The following is a 14956-nucleotide window of genomic DNA, read 5'->3' as shown; positions in this document are numbered from 1 at the left end:
TCAGTGAGATCCTTAGCGGGGGTCAAAACCTGGGTATGTTGGGACAGTCCGAGAATTCATCTGAGTGGGTGATCATAGTGACAGGATCAGCCCCTTTGTCGGACAAAGGTAATGATCGGGGATGCACTCTCACTGATGGAAACCAAGACTGCCGGCAGCCGATTTCAACCGTTGAGATTTGTTTTGCAAAATATATTTTATATAAGATATAAAAGTATATATATATGGTTTCTAAATTGTTTGCAAGAAGGTTTTAATTCCCGGGATCCATATGAGTGGAGAGTGCAACACTGTTCCTTGCAGCCGAGGGAGAGGTCATCTCTTGTCGGGCAGTGTATGATCATTATGGGCTGAGAGGTTAAGTGTAAGACCATTGAGGATAATACCTGATAGGCTAATCTTGCATCTGCCCACAGTCTCTGGGTGTTACAAGGTGGCTTGGCCCAAGGACCTCTTAGGGTAAGTGTTGGGCCCGTAGAGCCCATTTGATGGGTTTCAGGGGGTGCACTGTCTTTAACAGTGTATTCGGCCAGGCCTTGTAACAAAGGCTGGGCCGAACCCATGTGGCTGATGTGTAGATCAATGCTTGGGTCCCACGCCATACAAAGAAGCCCAACTGGGCAGCAGTTAAGAGGGTTAAGTGAGCACATAAGCTTAATGGGCCTAAAGCCCATTTTGAACTGAGCTGCTTATTTAGTTAATAAAGGGGTGAAATTTGAAGTGGATCAGCTAATAGGATTGGGCTTAGAACCTATCCACTTAGAGAGTCCAAGATCTAAATAAGATTTAGATCTGGAAACCTCCTGATCAGATTAGGAGATGGCTGATCTGATCTCCAGATAAGATAAGGATTATCCCTTATCACTTAAAGGGACTTCTAAACCAAATATGATTTGGATTAGCAACTCCTAATCTGATTAAGAGCTGATCTCTTTAAGATTATAAAAGAAGAAGGGGGCGGCAGCCTTTAGACACACAATACACACAGATCATCAGGTTTTCTTTAGTGCTGAAATCAAGAAGAGAGAATTCTGCTCCCTGCAAATACTCTCTTGCCGCCTCCCTGTTCTTACTGCCCTGTTTGCCAGTTCGATCTCCACTTGTGGGAGAAGTCAAGATTGGATCTTGACATCAGTCCTTTGAGAAAGGATTGAAAGGAAGCTGTGCTCACGTGCCATCTTGTTGATTCTTGCGAAGGACAGAGTTCTTGGAGAAGAACACTGCTGATTCTGCTCCACCTGCACTGCGCCATCTTCAGTGGGAACAGTCTTTGGATCATTCCTTGGGCGTGAACACCTTCGTTGGGAGATATTACTTCTCCGTATCAGGTATAATCCTTCCCACTCCTTTTTGGTTCAGATCTGGTTCAGTTTATGGTTCAGAATTGATCATTGAAAATATGATTTTCTAAATGGGGAATACGATTCCCAGTTGAAGGGAGAGAAAAATTTTTGAAATTCACCCCTTATTCCGCAATCTTTTGGGCGTCCATAGGATGGATCTCTCATCCCTTCAGTTCAATGAAAGACCAACTCCTTGAATGAGTGGCAAAGATGAATGTTTAGCTCACAATACTAACTTAAAAATGCTATCGCGTGCTATGAAAAACATATTGGTTCTTGATAATAGTGAGCTACTGATGTCAAACTTGGAACCATTATTCACCTTGATTGAGGGAGAAATCTTTTTTGTCTTCAGAACTTTTGATTATAGGAAAAATGGGATCAAACAGCGGATCATTGTTCATTGTCGGAAGGGTGGATGGGTTGTCGAAAGTGGGGAGATTGTTTTGGTTTGTAAGGTTTTCTCATCTAATAGGAGATAACCAGCAAGGTATTATTCAGATGTTTCATTTTGAAAATTTAAAGAATATTGGGTAAAATAATCTTTTCCATCTTTCTATTAACGGATGTTAAGGGCAAGGGGGATTTAGTCATTTCTCAGAAAACTAAACTTAAAGGTACTTTAAGATAATATGTAAACAATAGGGTAGAATTAGTCAATTTCCTAAAAGAAATTTGCCCAAAGAGAAATTAGTATGCTACCTTTTTTAAGACTAGGGGTATAATCAGGTTTAGGAGTCTTAGATTAGATGTCTTACTTTGAAAATCTGTTGATGGTACAACTTTGTAAAATTTAGGGCATGTTTGGTAGTGATGCACGCAACAACAATGCCTCTCATTTTGTATACATTTTTTAATGTTATTTCATGCCAAATATGGACCATCAAACGTCGCATAGGTGAGATTGGATCTAGTCACAACAACATTTGCAGTTGTGCATTGGGAACATCTCCCTTGTCTTCCAAGGCAAGATGTTCCCAATGCACGTCTGCAAAGGATGGTGTGGCCCTATGATGGGACATAATCCAAACTCCACATATGTATTTTTTACAAAAATATGGGCTCATTTGGGTCACATGGATATGGCTTTAGAATTGGAATTGGAATGATTCATTTTTTATTCCAATTGTTCCGTTAGGAAGAATTGAAATCTGATTCTCATTCTTACTAGAATGACATTCCCCCGTTTGAGAGAATGGTCATTCCCTCCCCTCCCCCGATAATAAAATCCCATTTCAGTTTATTCCAATTCTGATGTTGATTCCTGCCTGAGCCAAACAAACTATAGAATAGACCATTCTGATTCCAATTCCAACTATGAACCAAACAAACCCTATGTACGAATGTTACTTGAAATTGTTTGAAAATCCCAAAAATGTTTGAAAAACCCTTAAATGAGTTGAGATTTTTTACACTTAATTCAATGTATGCCAAGGTACACTCTCGATCACATTGCATCACATCAACATTTGCATAGTAAACTATCTAGCATTTGTGAGATTATGAAATGGTAGCTTTTGGCCCATTAATTCATTGGACGCTAGACAAAAAGAGAATAAATAGATTGAAAAAAAAAACAACTCTAACTAGCCCTTTCTTTTCTCTTGTCTCTACCAATGTGCAACAATGATCAATAGAAATGGTCAAATGGAGTTCCCAAACATAGGTCCCAACAGCTTTTGTAATCCTGCATTGGAAGCATCTCGCCATGAAAGACAAGGAACTGAGGGAGATGTTCCCAATGCATGGCAGCAAAGGCTATTGTGACTAATTGTTAGGACCCTTTTTGGGGCGAATTGGGATCTGCTCCTCACACAGGGCGCCTTACACTGAACTCATAGGCACATCTCACCATGCATTGTGAACATCTCCTATGAATAATAATGCATAAACATGGGAGATATTCCCAATGCATGGTGGGATGTGCCTGTGAAGTCGTTGTGAGGTGCCCTTTGTGAGGAGCAAATCTGGTCTCCTTCGGGGCTAGATCTTATCTCAAATTGAGAGACAACGATACTGAATAGTAATAATTATGGTGATTTTGGAGTTATAAGTGGCTGGCTTCCTTTGGTTTTAAAATTTTCACCACTTGACAAACTGATAAATTAAACAATCCTAATAGAAGCCTTTGTGTTAAATCATGTATATATGTTGACACAACAACAAGACCTGGTTATCTCCTCCCCTAGTTGTTGGAATTCTAAGCCAGCCTCTTAACAAGAGTTGAGTCAATGATGGATGGCTTCGGCACTATTAAGCTTGAGGTATTTGCAATTCATGAATGCTATTGGCAATAATTAAGTCAAACCAAAGATTTTTGTGGGTTCTTTCATTCTTTGCATATGCCACTAGGAAAAAAAAACATGAACGTTCTTTTTTTATTCATGGAATTTCTCAACATCACCAGAAAAAAGGCACTTGGAATTTTATAAATCTGATTTGGAAAGGGAAGATTGAAAAATAATTAAGAACACTTAGAACAGCTATATCTAATAGTCACGTTGCAAAGATCTCTCTTTCTCTCTCTCTTGCTTTATAGGTCTTCAAGCAAGAAAGAAGAAGAAAACAAATGAAAAAGAATAAGAAGTGGCTTTCATCTAAAAATTGAAGAAAAAAGAATTATTAATGGAATGTGCTCTTCAGAGAGAAAAAATGGGCTAAGGTTTGGCTCGCAATCGTTATCCCAATTTTGTTTACTTTCAAATTGAGAAGTCAAAATTATATTTTAAGTTTGAAAAATGAAATATGGGTCTATTTGGTTTGTAGTCAAAACCAGAATTGAAATCGGATTTGAAATTTTTGTAATCGGAATGGTCTATTTTCATAGTTTGTTTTTCAGATAGAATTGGAATGAAAGTTGGAATCAACAAGAATGGGATTTCAAGGAAAGGGGAAGGAATAGCCATTCCACCAGGAATGAGAATGGGATTCCAATTCCACCCAACCAAACAGTTGAAATCGGAATAGTCCATTTTGATTCCAATTCCAAACCCCTATTCCCGTGAAACAAACAGGGCCATGAGGAATTAACATAACCAAATTAATTTGCCATTTCATAACCCTAGACATGTTAGTTGGGGTGTAGTGCAAAAGCTTATATGTTGCAATATGATTAGGTGTGCAACCCTACATGCACCAAATTGCAAGGTTTTCAAAACCGAATCAAACAACGAACCGGTCTGGGGTACGGTTCCCAGGTCAAACGATCCAACCATTCGATGGTTTGAACGGCCAAAACCATTAGACAGTTTTGACAAAAAAATGGCCAAAACCGTTAGACGGTTTGAACAGTTCGACTGCCCAGGTCAGCGATTCACTAACCAAATCAATAGTTTTTGGCGAAATAACGGTTTTGGGTAATGGCAAGAGAGTGAAAACCCTCTTCCCATCTTCTCTCTTTTCTAGCTCCCTTTCCCTCTCACGGACCCTCTCTATTTTCTTCTTTCAGATCTCTCTCTCAACTCTCCATTTGGTAGCTCCAGATTTCCCCAAAGGAAAATGACGAGAGAGTGAAAACCCCCCTTTCCAAGCTTCTTTTCTCCGACCCCCTATTGGGAACTGTGTCCCCTATTTTATAATTGGAAGGAAGTGGGGTTTCTAAACAAAAACTGAGAGGAAGGGGGTTCTAGGTAGGTAAGCTAGGGTTTGGGGGGAGGTATCTCACTAGGTTGGTGTCTTCAAGTGGTAAATTGGGGAAAGAAAGGCAACTTGATATTTTTGGAAACTTGGAGTAATTTGGGAACTAGGTCAGGGGGTAATTTGGTAAAGGGGTGTTTTGGTTTAAGGGCACTTTGGGAATTTAGGTGAAGGGATATTTTTGGAAATTTGGTAAAGGGTCGTTTTGGTAATTTGGTTAAGGGTTTTTAGGCATTTGGGAAGAAGGGGCAAATGACGAGTATTTTCAGTAATTTTGAGAGAAGGGGTGTTTTGGTAAGTTTGGAAGGAGGGGTATTTTGGGAATTGGGTCAAGGGTATTTTAGTAATTAGGTAAAGGGGTATTTTGGTAATTTTGGTTAGAGGGTATTTTGGGGAATTTAGGGGAAGGGATATTTTTGGAAACTTTGGCTTTGAAGGGGTATTTTGGTAATTAGTTTGAAGGGTAATTCGGGTGGCCTGGTCAAGGGTATTTTAGTAATTGGAAGGAGGGGGTGTTTTGGGAATTTGGTCAGGGGGATTTTGGTGATTGGTTCGGGGGGTAATTCAGGTGGCCTGGTCAGAGGTATTTTAGTAATTGGAAGGAGGGAGTATTTTTGGAATTTGGTCAAGGGTATTTTGGTAATTGGCTTGAAGGGTAATTCAATGGCCTGGTCAAGGGTACTTTAGTAATTAGAAGGGAGTATTTCGGGAATTTGGTCAGGGGTATTTTGGTAATTGATCTGATGGATAATTCGGTGGCCTAGTCAGGGGTATTTTAATTATTGGAATGAGGGGTATTTTGGGAATTGGGTTAATGGTATTTTGGTAATTTTTGTTAGAGGGTATTTTGGGAAATTAGGGGAATGTATATTTTTGGGAACTTTGGCTTTGAAGGGTATTTTGGTAATTAGATTCAGGGCTTTTCGGGGGTTTGGAATGGAGTATTTTTGGGAATTTTGGGCATGAGAGGAATTTTTGGTGGCTTGAAAAGACAGTAGTTTTGGAGATTTGGGAATGAGGTCAAGGGGTACTTTGGTAATTTGTCATGGATACTTTGGGAATTTGGACAAGAGGTGGGGTTCGAAATGGTTTATCCATGTTTGAGGGTGAGTTGGGGGTTCAGATAAAGGATTGAGCAAAAAAGGCCAAGAAGATGTGAAACAATACAATTTCGATGGTGGTGCATTAATCTTGTTACTAACACTTAACAGGCATGACACTTTTTGACATGTTTGTAGCAATCTTCGTCCATTGTTATCCAAAAGAAACCCATTCGAAGGTGTTTCTTAGCTAACATGCACCCATTCATATGAGGTCCACAGATTTTACCATGCACTTCTTCTAGTTTCTTTTGTGTTTCCATTTCATCTAGGCACCTCACCCAAGGTAATCTTGAGGACTTTTTGTACAAGATCCATTAAGATAGAATAAATTGGCTAGCTAACTTTGCCAGAACCCTTTAGTCCTTGGTATCCACCCCTTCTGGAAAAATCTAATGCTCCAAAAAGTTTTTAGTGTCATATAGAACCACGGTTTCCCAACAAACTCTTCTTCGTCTATCGTGAGGGTGTATCCTTCATGTCTATATGTAGGTTCCATATCCTTATACAAGTCAATGGGTTCAAAGTCATCCTGGTCCAAAAATCTTGTAGCTAATCCAAAAGCTGCCAAGGCATCAACAAAATGATTATCCTAACGAGGCAAATAATTAAAAGTAACACTCGTAAAGCTCTTCAACACCTCTTGAAGGCAATTATAATAAAGGGCCACCTGATCATCCCGGACCTCCCAATCACCTCGGGCTTGGCTGATGACCAAGAAGGAATCTCGAAAAACGTCCACTTCCTTAACACCCCAATCTTTTGCCATGTAGAGGGCTCTCAAACAAGCTTTCCACTCATACGCATTGTTGGTATTAGCAAAATCCAAGCTAATAGCAAAAGGATAATGCAAACCGTTAGGATGTACAAGAATAATACATGCTCCCCAACCATTCAAATTGGAGGATCCATCTAAATAAACAGTCCATCTCTCACAAGCTTGGCCTTGTACCTCTAAGATAGATTCATCTTGAAAATCCATCATTAAAGCATCGTAACCGAAAGAAGGGATTCTTGCCAAATAATCTACTATAGCCTGAACTTTAATTGCCTTTTGGGTTATGATGAAGGGGAATTTGGCCCGACCTTGTGGCAGGGAGACACGTGGACGTGACTCGGCATAAGTGACAACTTGACGTGATCAGATCGACACATGGACATGACTCAACACAAGTGACAGCTCAGCATGACCAGTTCGCTATAAGGTGACCTCGAGTACCTTGATACCCCGAACTACGGATACCCCAAGCTAAGGGTATCCCGAACTAAGATTGTCTTAGCACCAGATCGCGACCAGGATAACGGAACCAAGTTCGTTACACATTGAGCCCGGACAGATGAACCACCTCAGTCGAGACTACTTCAGGACAAGTATACCTTGGTGCAAGATTGCACCAGGATCACCTCGGTCCAAGGGCACTTCGGCATTCATGTCAGAACGGACCTAAAGAGCACGAGCTCGATAAGCTCGCTATCAGCTCGCCATCAAACAATCTGGTACCCTACAGGCAGCTCGCCTACCATTCAGACCTCCGCATGGCAACCTCGAGGAGCACACCTCCGTAATCTATACCCCACAGACCGTACTTTGTAACGACTACATTAGTTTACCAACTCCCCGATTCAGACGGGAAGGAACAATCTTACCGGTTGATGGCATTTTACCCACCTAACACGCAAGCAAGTCCCAATACAGTAAGGATCTAGTAACCGTTCCACCAACCCACATGGACTTCAGTATATAAAGACTCAGCCCCCCCAGGGGCGAAGGTACGTTCTATTTTTATTGTTGTGTGTGTAATCTTCGCTCTCTAGCTCTCTCACTGTTATCATCTTCAAGCTCTCTACTACTATACTGTGCTAACTTAGCCATCGGAGTGTCCCCGCCGGGTGAGCCACCCAGGGATCTTTGACCCCCCTCTTGCAGACTATCCAGTTCACATCGTTGCTGGCAGCCAGATCATCTCCAGTAGGGAGTAGCCAGATTACGCCACATCAATTGGCACCGTCTGTGGGAATTTGTTACTAAAAACCTTGTATCTCCATTCCAAAAACCTCAAACTCAAAATCAAACCCATGGCTTCACCCAACAATGCCAGACAACACAACGAAGCAAACGTCTCTGGGGGGCAACCTCAGTTCCCAACTGTCTGTATAGGCCAATTCACCATACCGCTCCCCGTGGGCTTGTATGAGCTATTCAAGCCCAAATGCAGCAGGTCCAGTAGTTCCAGCAGTACCAACAACAAATTCTGCACCACATGTACTAGCAACAGTTCCCACCACTGCAACAGAACCAACAACCAACACCACCTCAGTGTCCGATCACCCCGAGCAAGCCTCGCCGCCAAAACAGTTGTCCTTGCCGGGGAGAGACCTCCCAGGTCTCGTCTCGCGGTAGGAGAGAAAGACAAGTCCCTCTCATCTCTCAGCAAGTAAGTAGGTCGAGAGATGCTCAGCCCACCAAAACCAATCCACCTCGACCTTCGCGACCTGAAGGCACTCTTGTAGGAAACCGGTTCGAGGTCCTAGCTGAGGACTCCAGGAAAGACATTTCAGTCCGTAGTAGCCGGCAGTTTGAGTCACTTCCGACCAAAGCACCATCTGACAGTGCGGAGGTCAGCAGCACTGCTACGGAACCTGTCAAGCAACAGCAAAGGAGACATGTTGGAGCACCTCGGGCGGTAAATCCAGGCCAGCTCGCGAGACCTAGCCGACCTGAGCAACTTAAAGGTAAAATGGAGGTAAGCTCGAGAATCACAAAAACCGCTCCCCTCCTCTCTGTACCCTCTCCACTGTCCCTCGAGCTCCTGGCCTCCCCGATGCCGATGAACTTCAGGGTTCCCCCCCTGGATAAGTATGACGGGTCTTTCGACCCAAATGACCACATAGGTTCTTTCCAGTCCCAGATGCACCTCACTAACGAAGCCTACATGTGTGTTGCTTTCTCCACAACCTTCAAAGGGGTAGCTCGCACTTGGTATAGAAACATTGTGCCTAGGACAGTTAAAAGTTGGGCGCAGCTCGTACAGTTGTTCACCTCGCACTTCATCACCAGTAAGAAGTGTCCGAGGTCGCAAGAAAGCCTTCTCAGTATAGTCCAGAGGGAAGGAGAGTCGTTTCGAAGCTACATCAAACTTTTCAATGACACTTGCCTACTAATCCCAGACTTAGACCCTGTCGTAAGACTCACGACAGCAAAAAAGGGGATCACCAATAGCGAATTCAAGTGGCATGTGGTGGCAAACAAACCCAAAGACATCACAGGATTCCTTAAGCTCACCGATCAGTTCATCGGGACTGAGGAGGAGATGAACCAACGGATTGAAGCCCTAGTAGAGAAAAGAAAGAGGAAATACTACAGCTCGAACAATGGTGGCAGCAAGAGAAAGAAAAGCAAGTCCCCCACCAGGAGAGGGAACGGGTTGGATTTTCACCCCCGAGCTCCCCCGGTTGAAAGAACAAGCTTCACACCCCTCAACGCGAAGCGAGGGGAAATTCTCATGGCGGTCAAGGATGCTTCTTTTGTGAAGTGGCCACCCCGGTTGAGGGGGGACCCGACCCTTAGAAATAAAAATGTATTTTGTCACTTTCATAGAGATCACGGTCATAGTACCGAAGATTGAAAAAACTCCACGACGAGATCGAAGAGCTCATCCGTCACGGCTACCTAAAAAATTTTGTACAAAAAGGTAATAAAAACCAGGCAGATCGACAGGGGGATTAAAGGAGAGATGCTCCCGAGCCCAGTAGCCAGCTGATAGATTGACAAATTGCATGTGATTTTGCTTGTTTTCCTTGGGTTTTTGGTTAATAATTGTGTAATTTGAGGTAGTTTTGATGATAATTGTGTTAATGTTGTTTATTTGAAGGCTTGAATCAAATTGGAGCTAAAAAGGGAGGATTTGAAGTATAATTTGGAGTTTAATATGATGGAAAGAATGAAAGGACAAAAAGGGCTGCATAGTTGCTGAAAAGAGTCTCACAATAGTTACAACGTGGGTGCGTTGTAATGGCTGAAGAGTGCTGAAGTTGCCTGCTGATCAGAATCGCACATTAGTTACAACGCGGGCATGTCGTAAGGAAGCTACAAGTCTGAATTCCTGCGAGAGAAGAAACGATATGTTGATGATTTCTGAATCTTTTATTATCTTTTTGGATTAGGAAATAACTATTAAAAGTCCTAATCTTGTGGGCAACTCTTTTAGAAGTGTTTTATTTGTTTTATGACTTAACTTTAGAGATTATTTTTTTAGGGAAGCTCCTAAAATTTAGGAAACTTCTCCTTATAAGTAGGAATAGGTCTCTTTTGCTGAAAGAGATATACGTACGTTTCATATGCACAGCCGCCCAACTACTTCTCTCTCTCTTTTCAATACAATATCATCTTTTTCTTTATTTTCTCTTTATTCCCCTTTAATTTTCTGAAGAAAATTTAGCGACGGAGATGACAACCATGAGTGGCTGAGCTTCTCTTTTCTGATTCAAGGGGAATTTTTGGTTCAATTGTGTCACCGTGAGGTTATGTGCTTAATTTAAATTCTTGCCTTTAATTCAAGTATTCGTTTATTCTTGTGCATATTTTTATGGAAGTTGATGTTGATTAATCTAACAAATTAATTGATATTGATCTTTCTACGGCTATCCATGATTCAGTGATCCGTAATTGTCACGAATAGTGGTACAAGTAGCAATTAGGTCAATATCTTTGTGGGTCAATTGTTTGTGACAGCCTTTGACCAATGTGTTGGCATGTTTTAACCTAAAGGGAATCAACAGAACAAAATTTAATAATTGCAGCTATCTCAATTATTTTTATTTTGGTTTAACTGTTTTCATAGAATTTATTGCTATCATTAATTGATATGGAACGCTATTGTGCCCAGTCGGTTAATGATAAGTGTTGATTGAATGCTGGGTTTGGTCAACTAAATTAGGAAGGTATAAGGTTTATTATGGCTATCCTAATAAATCTAAAAGTTAAATGCTTGAATTGCAACATTGCTATTTTTAGCCTATGATCGGTGATCAATTGACTCAAATTGAACCCTTGGATCAGAGTTTAGTAAGACTGGAATTTTCATTGTTAATTGTTATTTGCTATTTTGTGTTAATTATTATTTTAATTTAGAAATTTAATTATTTGAAATTCCCACTCTTTAAATTGTGCATTTGGCTGAGAAATTAATTACTGGCTCCCTGTGGGATTCGACCTAGTACCACTGTTACTACAATTTTATTCGTAGGGTGGGACTAGAATTAAATTTGAGGGCTTCAACAACCCGTTAGAATTTTGGCACCGTTGCCAGGGAGCTATTTTAATTTCTTAGCTTCGTGCCTTCCGTTTGTGCTAACCTCTTTTGTTTTGTGACTCGTTCTTCTCAAAAAGGTGAACTAGAATATATTCCTGAAATTGAGAAGACAACCCGTCGTTTGAGAAGGGAGGCTAAGCAAAGGAAGGGTCATTCACCTCCAAGGGTGAATTTCGATATTGACTTGAAAACTTGTGATAGATCTATTTTTGAAGAAGAAGAAAAGATGGCTGATAGAGAAAGAACACTAAGGGAGTTAGCTGCACCAGTCATGAATCAACAACCTTTGTGCATAGTATATCCCACTCTTGAGGTAGCTTTTGAACTTAAATCAGGTTTAATTCAATTGCTTCCTGTTTTTCATGGTTTTCCAGGCGAGGACCCTCACAAGCATCTTAAAGAGTTCCATGTTGTCTGTTCAAGCATGAAACCACATGGTATGACTGAGGAACAGGTAAAACTGATAGCTTTTCCTTTTACTTTACGAGATAAGGCAAATGACTGGTCATATATTCTTCCTCCTAGTTCAATACGTACATGGGATGAGATGAATAGGGTGTTTTTAGATAAGTATTTCCCTACATCACGAGCTGCAAATATTAGAAAAGAGATTTGTGGGGTAAGGCAGTCTAGTGGTGAGACACTATATGAGTATTGGGAAAGGTTCAAACAACTCTGTGCTAGCTGTCCACACCACCAAATACCTGAGCAGCTCTTAATCCAATACTTCTATGAAGGACTCCAACCTATGGATAAGAGTATGGTAGATGCAGCTAGTGGAGGAGCCTTAAGTCAACAAAACACCTGAGGCGGCTTGGCAATTGATTTCCAACATGGCTGAGAACTCTCAACAATTTGGAGCAAGAACAGATGGAGCTATCAGACGTGTTAATGAGGTAAGCCATTATAATCTGGAAAGTCAAATTTCTGATCTAACTGCTTTGGTTCGTCAATTGGCTGCATGGTAAATAAAAATGACTAAGGTTTGTGGCATATGCTCAATTCCTAGGCATCCTACGGACATGTGCCCATCATTGCAAGATGATTCAATGCAACAAGTCAATGCCATAGGAGGATTTCCTGGTCAACCTCAACGCAAATATGATCCCTATTCTAACTATTACAATCCTGGGTGGAGGGATCATCTCAATCTGAGCTATGGAAATCAAGGTGGGCCATAGAGATTCCAGCCTCAAGCTTTCAACAGACAACCTCCAATTCCAGCACTTACCCAAAGCCAAAATCATCCCTCAAGTTCAGGTATGTCTTTAGATGAGATAGTTAAGGCTCTAGAACTTAGGGAACCAAATCAGTCAACTTACTACTTCTATTAGCAAGTTGGAGGCGCAAAACTCTGGAAAACTACCATCACAGACGGTGGTTAATCCCAAGGAGAGTGCTAGTGCAATGGTGTTGAGAAGTGGGAAGGAATTGCAGCCACAACCTACTTCACCAAAGAAAGTGGATGAAGAGCAGAAAGAAGAGGAAGAACAAGATCCACCTGAGAGTTCCAATAAGGTAAAGCCTGATTCCCCTTTACCTAAGATTTCTAATGCCATTGTGCCACCTTTTCCTAGTAGGTTGGAAAAATCTAAGAAAGAAGAGTACGAGCAAGAAGTTTTGGAGACCTTTAGGAAGGTGGAGATAAATATTCCTTTGTTAGATGCCATCAAGCAAATCCCGAAATACGCAAAATTTCTAAAGGAGTTGTGCACTAACAAGAGGAAGCTGAGAGGTGATGAGAAGGTAAGGGTTGGGGAGAATGTGTTAGTTGTCATCAAGAGAACCTTGCCAGAAAGGTGTGCTGATCCAGGTATGTTTACTTTACCTTGCGTGATTGGCAAGAAAAGAATTGAGCATGCCATGCTAGATTTAGGTGCATCTATCAATGTCATGCCATACTCAATCTATTGTGCTTTGAATTTGGGTCCATTGAAGGAGACTAGGGTAGTCATTCAATTGGCTGACCGTTCTAACGCTTACCCTGAGGGGATTGTTGAAGATGTTTTGGTGCAAGTTAATGACCTAATATTTCCAGCTAAATCTTGAAGATGGAGGAAGACACTATCACAAATTCAGATCCACTTCTATTAGGCAAGCCATTTATGAAAATGGCCAAAACCAAAATAGATGTGGATGAGGGTACTCTCTCCGTGGAGTTTGACAGCGAGATTGTTAAATTTAACATTTTTGAAGCAATGAAGTACCCCAATGAATGTCATTCAATTTGTTCAGTTGACATTGTTGATTCAATTGTGTAGGAATTTTTTGAAAAAGAAGATATGAATGAGGAGCTTGAATTGAGTGCACAATTGGATGTGAAGGAAGAGTTAAGATTCATCCTGTGAAGCTTCGGAGCCAATATTGGAGTCAAGGTTAACAAATTCTAATATTCCATCATCATTTTCTCATAAGAAATTGTTACCTTCTATTTTGTAGGCTCCTAAGTTAGAGTTGAAGACCTTGCCAGATCACCTTAAGTATGCCTATTTGGGTGATGAAGAATCATTGCCAGTGATCATTGCAAAAGGGTTAACTGATGATCAAGAGGCATGGCTCATCAAGGTTTTGAAGGAGCATAAAGCAGCAATTGGTTGGACTTTAGCTGATATAAAAGGAGTTCGCCCATCAATTTGCATGCACCGAATTCTTTTGGAAGATGGTGCCAAGCCAGTCAGAGAATCGCAAAGGAAGCTCAACCCGGCAATGAAGGAAGTGGTAATGAAAGAAATCCTTAAGCTGTTAGATGAAGCGATAGTCTATCCTATTTCGGATAGTAAGTTGGTAAGTCCAATACATGTTGTACCCAAGAAAACTAGGATCACTGTGGTAAGAAATCAAAATAATGAACTGGTCCCAATGAGGTTACAAAGTGGGTGGCGTATGGTGATTGATTTTCGGAAACTTAATTTAGCCACTAGAAAAGACCATTTCCCCTTACCCTTCATAGATCAAATGTTAGAAAGGTTAGTTGGTAAGGCATTCTTTTGTTTTCTTGATGGTTTTTTAGGTTACTATCAATTAGTGATTGCTTAAGAGGACCAAAAGAAGATGACTTTTACTTTCCCGTTTGGCACTTTTGCCTATAGACGGATGCCTTTTGGTTTGTGCAATGCTCCAAGTACTTTTCAAAGGTGCATGTTAAGTATATTTTATGGGACTGGTCACAGTAGCTCGGAAGCTCCGCCCGTATTTCCAAGCCCACACTGTCGTACTCCTCACAAACCAACCTCTGAGGCAAGTCTTACTCAAGCCCGAGGTATCTGGCAGACTGACGAAGTGGGCCATCAAACTCAGCGAATACGACCTCCAGTACGAGCCTCAGACGGTGATTAAGGCCCAAGCCTTAGCCGATTTTGTAGCAGAATGTACCTTCAGCACCGCAGTCCCCGAACTGACGGAGCTCGAACACAAAGAGGAGGCCTCAACCAGTACAGCACCGGTCCCGGTTAAAGCAAGGCCAACTTGGGATGAGGAGCCCTGGATCCTCCATGCAGATGACTCATCTAATCAGCAAGGAAGCAGAGCTGGCGTTGTTCTACACGGGCCAAGCGGGGTGAAACTG

Source organism: Nelumbo nucifera, chromosome 1 (genome assembly GCF_055504915.1).
Source record: "Nelumbo nucifera cultivar China Antique chromosome 1, China Antique-T2T, whole genome shotgun sequence".
NCBI classification, from domain to species: Eukaryota; Viridiplantae; Streptophyta; class Magnoliopsida; order Proteales; family Nelumbonaceae; genus Nelumbo; species Nelumbo nucifera.
The sequence above is the reverse complement of the archived record's forward strand: the minus strand, read 5'-3'. Positions refer to the sequence as shown.